At 48.9% G+C, this 8,697-nt stretch overlaps 1 pseudogene; it reads left to right on the top strand.

Moving 5' to 3' along the window:
- The first annotated feature begins 2,094 nt into the window (after positions 1-2,094).
- LOC143282293 (uncharacterized) lies at positions 2,095-3,933 on the top strand (annotated as a pseudogene).
- The last annotated feature ends 4,764 nt before the right edge of the window (positions 3,934-8,697 follow it).

Genomic DNA, 8,697 nt, shown 5'->3' with positions numbered 1-8,697 from the left:
TACCTCTTTCACACCGTGCTGTCTACAGTCACACAGGACCCCCGTTTACACCACACTGTCTTCAGTCACACATTCTACAGTATTTATGGCCAGATATATCCAGTGCCTACTTTGTAGATGGCCGAATTTTACAGTGTCTGCCTTGTCGATGGCCAGATATTTTCAGTACCTGCCATAATGAGGAGTCACCTAGTGCCTATCTTGTAGATGCCCAGACTGATATTTCCACTATCTACCATACAACGATTTATCCACCGTGCCTACCGTGTGGCCAGATATGTCCAGTACTTACCTTGTAGATGCCCGGATATATACAGTGTCTGCCATACAACGATTCATCCAGTGCCTGCCCTGTGGAAGGCCAGATATATCCACTATCTACCATACAACGATTCATCCAGTGCCTACCCTGTAGAGGGCCAGATATATCCAGTATCTACCTTACAACCATTAATCCAGTGCATACCCTGTAGAGGGCCAGATATATCCAGTATCTACCTTACAACCATTAATCCAGTGCATACCCTGTAGAGGGCCAGATATATCCAGTATCTACCATACAATGATTTATCCAGTGCCTACCTTGTAGAAGGCCAGATATTTCCAGTATCTACCTTACAACGATTCATCCAGTACCTACCCTGTAGAAGGCCAGATATAGCCACTATCTACTATACAACGATTAATCCAGTGCCTACCCTGAAGAGGGCCAGGGAGACTTTGCGGATGACCTTGTTGCTGTGGTTGTTGATCTCCACGATGAGCGGCAGGTCACGACCCACCAGGCCCAGGTAGTCACGGACCTTCAGCTCACACTGGATCCGACCCCAAGACCCCAGCAAGCCCACCTCCCGCTCCATTCCATCCCACTGCACACGGCATGGGCATAGTGGCGGTTACGTCACACCGTCTGTTTGTTACGTCACGTCCCACCGCCTGTTGTTACGTCACGTCATACCGTCAGTTGTTACGTCACACCGTCTGTTTGTTACGTCACGTCACACCGTCTGTTGTTACGACACACCACCTGTTGTTACGTCCGTCACACCGTCTGTTGCCATGTCATGTCACACCGTCTGTCGTTACATCACACCGTCTGTGGGGGTGAGGGAACAGGCGTACGTAAGATGAGGTGTGGTGAGAATGAAAGGAAGGAGGGAGAGAAAGCGAGACAGAGAGAGAGAGAGAGAGAAGAGAGAGAGAGAGAGAGAGAGAGAGAGAGAGAGAGAGAGAGAGAGAGAGAGAGAGAGTGACAGAGAAGGAAGGACAGGGAGACCAACACACACACACTCACACACACACACACACACACACACACACCCAAAAAAACAAACAAACACACACACACACACACACACACACACACACACACACACACACACACACACACACACACACACACAAAGAAACAACAAAAAACGAACAAACAATGAGAGACAGAGAACGACCACCACCACCACCACAACAACAACCCAACCCAACCCAACCCACCAAGGGCACGTGACGGCCGAAGCGCTCCACAGGCACGCGGTCGCTCCTCACGATCACCGCGCGCTCGGTCCACAGAGACTTTTCCACGATGTGGCCGCCGTCAGAGTCTCGGGGGGACTCCGCGGCGAGGCCACCTCTCCGCTCGGGCAGCACAGCGTCCAAGCGGGTGTAGACGGCCGAAGCCTCCACCTCGTTGAGGACGAAGCCGCTGTAGGGCCCGCCGGACAGAGCCCACGAGTCAGGCACGTTGTCGGGCACCTCCATCCTCACCGTCACCGCGTAGGTGGAGAAGTTGCTGAACGGGGCGTCCTCGTGCAACCTCACCACGCGCGGGGCGACTGGAAGGCAGGTAAGGTAGGCAGGTAGGTAGGTAAGGGAAACACAGGTAAGCGAAGGCAGGAGAAATAGGCAGGGAAACATGGGTAGGAAACAAAATAGGCAGGGAAACACGGGTAGGAAGACACAGGAAAGGAAACGAAGGTAAGTGAAGACAGAGGAAACACAGGCAAGGAAATAGGAAGGGAAGCACATGCAGGTGAATGTGGGTAGGTAAAGGCTGGGAAACACAGGCAAGGAATTAGGAAGGGAAGCACATGCAGGTGAATGTGGGTAGGTAAAGGCTGGGAAACACAGGCGAGGAAACAGGAAGGGAAGCGCATGCAGGTGAATGTGGGTAGGTGAAGGCAGAGGAAACACTGGCAAGGAAATAGGAAGGGAAGCACATGCAGGTGAATGTGGGTAGGTAAAGGCTGGGAAACACTGGCAAGGAAATAGGAAGGGAAGCACATGCAGGTGAATGTGGGTAGGTAAAGGCTGGGAAACACAGGCAAGGAAACAGGAAGGGAAGCACATGCAGGTGAATGTGGGTAGGTAAAGGCTGGGAAACACAGGCAAGGAATTAGGAAGGGAAGCACATGCAGGTGAATGTGGGTAGGTAAAGGCTGGGAAACACAGGCAAGGAATTAGGAAGGGAAGCACATGCAGGTGAATGTGGGTAGGTAAAGGCTGGGAAACACAGGCAAGGAAACAGGAAGGGAAGCACATGCAGGTGAATGTGGGTAGGTAAAGGCTGGGAAACACAGGCAAGGAAACAGGAAGGGAAGCACATGCAGGTGAATGTGGGTAGGTAAAGGCTGGGAAACACAGGCAAGGAAACAGGAAGGGAAGCGCATGCAGGTGAATGTGGGTAGGTAAAGGCTGGGAAACACAGGCAAGGAATTAGGAAGGGAAGCACATGCAGGTGAATGTATATATATCCAGTATCTACCATACAACGATTCATCCAGTACCTACCCTGTAGGAGGCCAGATATATCCACTATCTACCATACAACGATTCATTCATTTATTTTGTATCATTCATTTGTACCTTCGTAATATTCGTAGAAAGCTGTTGTTGACTTTTACAGTTATGGTCCTCATGTTGTTTACTTGTCGATGTTGTGATAATGCACCTGACCAAATTTCTCCAGTTGGAGATAATAAAGTTAGTCTTATCTTATCTTATCTTATGTGGGTAGGTAAAGGCTGGGAAATACAGGCAAGGAAATAGGAAGGGAAGCACATCAGTGCAGGTGAATGTGGGTAGGTATAGGCTGGGAAACACAGGCAAGGAAACACAGGCAAAGAAAAAGGTAGGGAAACAGAGGTAAGGAAACAGGCTGGGAAGCACAGGTAAGGAAACAGGCTGGGAATAGCAGGTAAGAAAACAGGAAGGGAAGCACAGGTAAGGAAATAGGAAGGGAAATACGAGTAAGGAAACAGGAAGGGAAACACGAGTAAGGAAACAGGAAGGGAAGCACAGGTAAGGAAACAGGCAGGGAAGCACAGGTAAGGAAACAGGCAGGGAAGCACAGGTAAGGAAACAGGAAGGGAAGCACAGGTAAGGAAACAGGAAGGGAAGCACGAGTAAGGAAACAGGAAGGGAAGCACAGGTAAGGAAACAGGAAGGGAAGCACGAGTAGGTAACAGGCAGGGAAGCACAGGTAAGGAAACAGGAAGGAAGCACAGGTAAGGAAACAGGCAGGGAAGCACAGGTAAGGAAACAGGAAGGGAAACACAGGTAAGGAAACAGGAAGGGAAACACAGGTAAGGAAACAGGAAGGGAAACATAGGTAAAGGGAAGCACAGGTAAGGAAACAGGAAGGGAAACACGAGTAAGGAAACAGGAAGGGAAACACAGGTAAGGAAACAGGAAGGGAAACATAGGTAAAGGGAAGCACAGGAAGGGAAACACAGGAAGGGAAACAGGTAAGGGAAACAGGAAGGGAAACATAGGTAAAGGGAAACACAGGTAAGGAAACAGGAAGGGAAATACGAGTAAGGAAACAGGAAGGGAAACACGAGTAAGGAAACAGGAAGGGAAGCACAGGTAAGGAAACAGGAAGGGAAGCACAGGTAAAGGGAAGCGCAGGTAAGGAAACAGGAAGGGAAACACAGGTAAGGAAACAGGAAGGGAAACACAGGTAAGGAAACAGGAAGGGAAACATAGGTAAAGGGAAGCACAGGTAAGGAAACAGGAAGGGAAACACAGGTAAGGAAACAGGAAGGGAAACATAGGTAAAGGGAAACACAGGTAAGGAAACAGGAAGGGAAACACGAGTAAGGAAACAGGAAGGGAAACACAGGTAAGGAAACAGGAAGGGAAACATAGGTAAAGGGAAGCACAGGTAAGGAAACAGGAAGGGAAACACAGGTAAGGAAACAGGAAGGGAAACACAGGTAAGGAAACAGGAAGGGAAACACAGGAAGGGAAACACAGGTAAGGAAACAGGAAGGGAAACACAGGTAAGGAAACAGGCAGGGAAGCACAGGTAAGGAAACAGGAAGGGAAACACGAGTAAGGAAACAGGCAGGGAAGCACAGGTAAGGAAACAGGAAGGGAAGCACAGGTAAGGAAACAGGCAGGGAAGCACAGGTAAGGAAACAGGAAGGGAAACACAGGTAAGGAAACAGGAAGGGAAACACAGGTAAGGAAACAGAAGGGAAACACGGGTAAGGAAACAGGAAGGGAAGCACAGGTAAGGAAACAGAAAGGGAAGCACAGGTAAGGAAACAGGAAGGGAAACACGAGTAAGGAAACAGAAAGGGAAGCACAGGTAAGGAAATAGGAAGGGAAACACAGGTAAGGAAACAGGAAGGGAAGCACAGGTAAGGAAACAGAAAGGGAAGCACAGGTAAGGAAACAGGAAGGGAAACACAGGTAAGGAAACAGGCAGGGAAGCACAGGTAAGGAAACAGGAAGGGAAGCACAGGTAAGGAAACAGGAAGGGAAACACAGGTAAGGAAACAGGAAGGGAAGCACAGGTAAGGAAACAGGAAGGGAAACACAGGTAAGGAAACAGGAAGGGAAACACGAGTAAGGAAACAGGAAGGGAAACACAGGTAAGGAAACAGGCAGGGAAGCACAGGTAAGGAAACAGGAAGGGAAGCACAGGTAAGGAAACAGGAAGGGAAACACGAGTAAGGAAACAGAAAGGGAAGCACAGGTAAGGAAACGCAGGCAGGGAAACACAGGTAGGGAAGGTATGGGTAATTGCGAACAGCGTGTAATTGCGAACGATTCGTATATACCGCCAAACTTCGAAGAGTTCTTAACGGTTGCATTTCACCATTTAAAGTCTGCTTCGACCTTTTTCCAGTGTATACCGAACCAGTCAAATGTTGCTATTTCTGGCTGTTTCCGCGCTGTTTCTTCTCTTCGCGCACCACTGCACACCAAGATTACAAACGTGCTCTCAAAATGCTAAAATCAAGGGAAACAAATTGTAGGACTTGAACTTTGACACAGTTTAGAATAGTTGATTTGATCGGATATGTTGAATGCGCGTTACCAGTGCTGGAAGAGTTTAAGAAAGCATACTGGTGACAGATCAGAACGTCAGTTTTGACAGGAATCTGCAAAAAAGTGTCGTTTGCAATCAGACCATAGGATATTTTTAACTTAGAGTCTATTTGCGAACGATGCTGCACAGTTACTGAGCACTCTGAAAAGGGTGTGTTTGTGTGTGGTGTGCGGTGTGTGTGTGTTTAAATGTCTGTATGTGTGTTTGTGTGCACGTGTGATCAAAACAAACAACACAACAGTCTGGTGCGATGTTCCAATAATAAGTTCTGTCTAATGAGTTGAAAACCTGCTTCTGTTTTAATTGTCTACATGTACCCAAAGCCACTGTTCGCAATTAGACTTGCCCGTTTGCACTGGTGGTGTTTGGGAACCTTCCCAACGCCAACTGTCCTAAAAACCCTTTTCGGCTCAGACTGGGGTGTAACTTGGGCAAGGACAATATATTCTAGCACGGATAGCCGGGACGGCAGTTACCTCCTCTGCTGTTCTGATGGTCACAGTCGGACACGACTTCTTCTTCTTCTTCTGCGTTCACTCGTATGCACACGAGTGGGCTTTTACGTGTATGACAGTTTTTACCCCGCCATGTAGGCAGCCATACTCCGTTTTCGGGGGTGTGCATGCTGGGTATGTTCTTGTTTCCATAACCCACCGAACGCTGACATGGATTACAGGATCTTTAACGTGCGTATTTGATCTTCTGCTTGCACATACACACGAAGGGGGTTCAGGCACTAGCAGGTCTGCACATACGTTGACCTGGGAGATCGTAAAAGTCTCCACCCTTTACCCACCAGGCGCCGTCACCGTGATTCGAACCCGGGACCCTCAGATTGACAGTCCAACGCTTTAACCACTCGGCTATTGCGCCCGTCTTGACACGACTGTCTATCATACATACCTGGCAGTGGCTCCAGGACACACAGAGAAAGCAACGGACCTGGGGACTGTTTTCCTGATTTGGGAACTGTTTTCCTGACCTGGGGACTGTTTTCCTGACCTGGGGACTGTTTTCCTGACCTGGGGACTGTTTTCCTCGGGACTGTTTTCCTGACCTGGGGACTGTTTTCCTGACCTGGGGACTGTTTTCCTGACCTGGGACTGTTTTTCTGACCTGGGGACTGTTTTACTGACCTCGGGACTGTTTCCCTGACCTGAAGACTGTTTTCCTGATTTAGGGACTGTTTTCCTGACTTGGGGACTGTTTTACTGACCTGGGGACTGTTTTCCTGACTTAGGGACTGTTTTCCTGACCTGGGGACTGTTTTCCTGACCTTATGATTGTTTTCCTGACCTGGGGACTGTTTTCCTGACCTGGGGACTGTTTTCCTGACCTGGGGACTGTTTTCCTGACCTGGGAACTGCTTTCCTGACCTGAGGATTGTTTTCCAGACCAGGGGACTGTTTTTTCTGACCTGGGGACTGTTTTCCTGACCTGGGAACTGCTTTCCTGATTTAGGGACTGTTTTCCTGACCTGGGGACTGTTTTCTTGACCTGGGGACTGTTTTCCTGGGGACTGTTTTCCTGACCTGGGGACTGTTTTCCTGGGGACTGTTTTCCTGACCTGGGGACTGTTTTCCTGGGGACTGTTTTCCTGACCTGGGGACTGTTTTCCTGACCTGGGGACTGTTTTCCTGACCTGGGGACTGTTTTCCTGGGGACTGTTTTCCTGACCTGGGGACTGTTTTCCTGACCTGGGGACTGTTTTCCTCGGGACTGTTTTCCTGACCTGGGGACTGTTTTCCTCGGGACCGTTTTCCTGACTTGGGGACTGTTTTACTGACCTGGGGACTGTTTTCCTGACTTAGGGACTGTTTTCCTGACCTTATGATTGTTTTCCTGACCTGGGGACTGTTTTCCCTACCTGGGGACTGTTTTCCTGATTTAGGGACTGTTTTCGTGACCTAGGGACTGTTTTCCTGACTTGGGGACTGTTTTCCTGATTTAGGGACTGTTTTCCTGACTTAGGGACTGTTTTCCCGACCTTATGATTGTTTTCCTGATTTAGGGACTGTTTTCTTGACATGGGGACTGTTTTCCTGACCTGGGGACTGTTTTCCTGATTTAGGGACTGTTTTCCTGACTTGGGGACTGTTTTCCTGACATGGGGACTGTTTTCCTGATTTAGGGACTGTTTTCCTGACTTGGGGACTGTTTTCCTGACTTGGGGACTGTTTTTCCTGACATGGGGACTGTTTTCCTGACCTGGGGACTGTTTTCCCTACCTGGGGACTGTTTTCCACTCACCTGGCAGTGGCTCGAAGAGGCGGAGGAAGCGGCAGACCTGAGAGCTGTCCCGGTGGAGGAGGCTGAGCACCCGCAGCCCGTACTGCTCGCTCTTGATCATCTGCCCCGTCCTGATCCGCTCCCACTGCCCGTCACGGTACTGCAGGAAGCGCGTGCATCGTCCGTGCGACCGGAACCTCACAGTGGCCGCTGACGTCAAAGACACACACACACAGACACAGACACACACGGACACAGACAAACAGACGCACATGCACACAGACACGCAGACGGAGACAGACAGACACACAGACAGAGAGATAGACAAAGAGACAGACAGACACACACACACACACGACGTCACAAATCGTCATAGTCATTGCATACTATACACACGGCATCTCAAATCGTCCTATTTATTATACAATATCAAGGATATCACACTGTCATAATCATCACACGCTGTCATAGTTATCTCACCCTCACATAGTTAGCACGCACTATCAGAGTTATCACAAAAACGCGGCATAACACACTGTCATAGTGGAGTGATGGCCTGGAGGTAACGCGTCCGCCTAGGAAGCGAGAGAATCTGAGCGCGCTGGCTCGAAACACGGCTCAGCCGCCGGTATTTTCTCCCCCTCCACCAGACCTTGAGTGGTGGTCTGGACGCTAGTCATTCAGATGAGACGATAAACCGAGGTCCCGTGTGCAGCATGCACTTAGCGCACGTAAAAGAATCCACGGCATCAAAAAGGGCTGTTCCTGGCAAAATTTTGTAGGGAAGTACACTTCGATAGGTAAAACAATTAAAACTGCACGCAGGAAAAAAAACACCCCCCAAAAAAACAAAAAACAAAACAAAAACAAACAAACAAACAAAAAAAAAAAAAACACCCAAAAAAACGTAGTGTAGCGACGCGCTCTCCCTGGGGAGAGCAGCCCGAATTTCACACAGAGAAATCTGTTGTGACAAAAAGAAATACAAATACACATACAAATAATTGCGCATTGTCATTGTCATCACACAAAAAACCGTATAACACACTGTCATAGCTATCGCACAAAGCAGGGTATAACACAAGTCATAGTTACTGCACAAACACGGCATAACAGACTGCCATAGTTAACAT

This window comes from Babylonia areolata, chromosome 5 (assembly GCF_041734735.1).
Source record: "Babylonia areolata isolate BAREFJ2019XMU chromosome 5, ASM4173473v1, whole genome shotgun sequence".
Classification (NCBI taxonomy): domain Eukaryota; kingdom Metazoa; phylum Mollusca; class Gastropoda; order Neogastropoda; family Buccinidae; genus Babylonia; species Babylonia areolata.
Note: the sequence above shows the minus strand (reverse complement) of the source record. Positions and strands in the feature narration are given on the sequence as shown.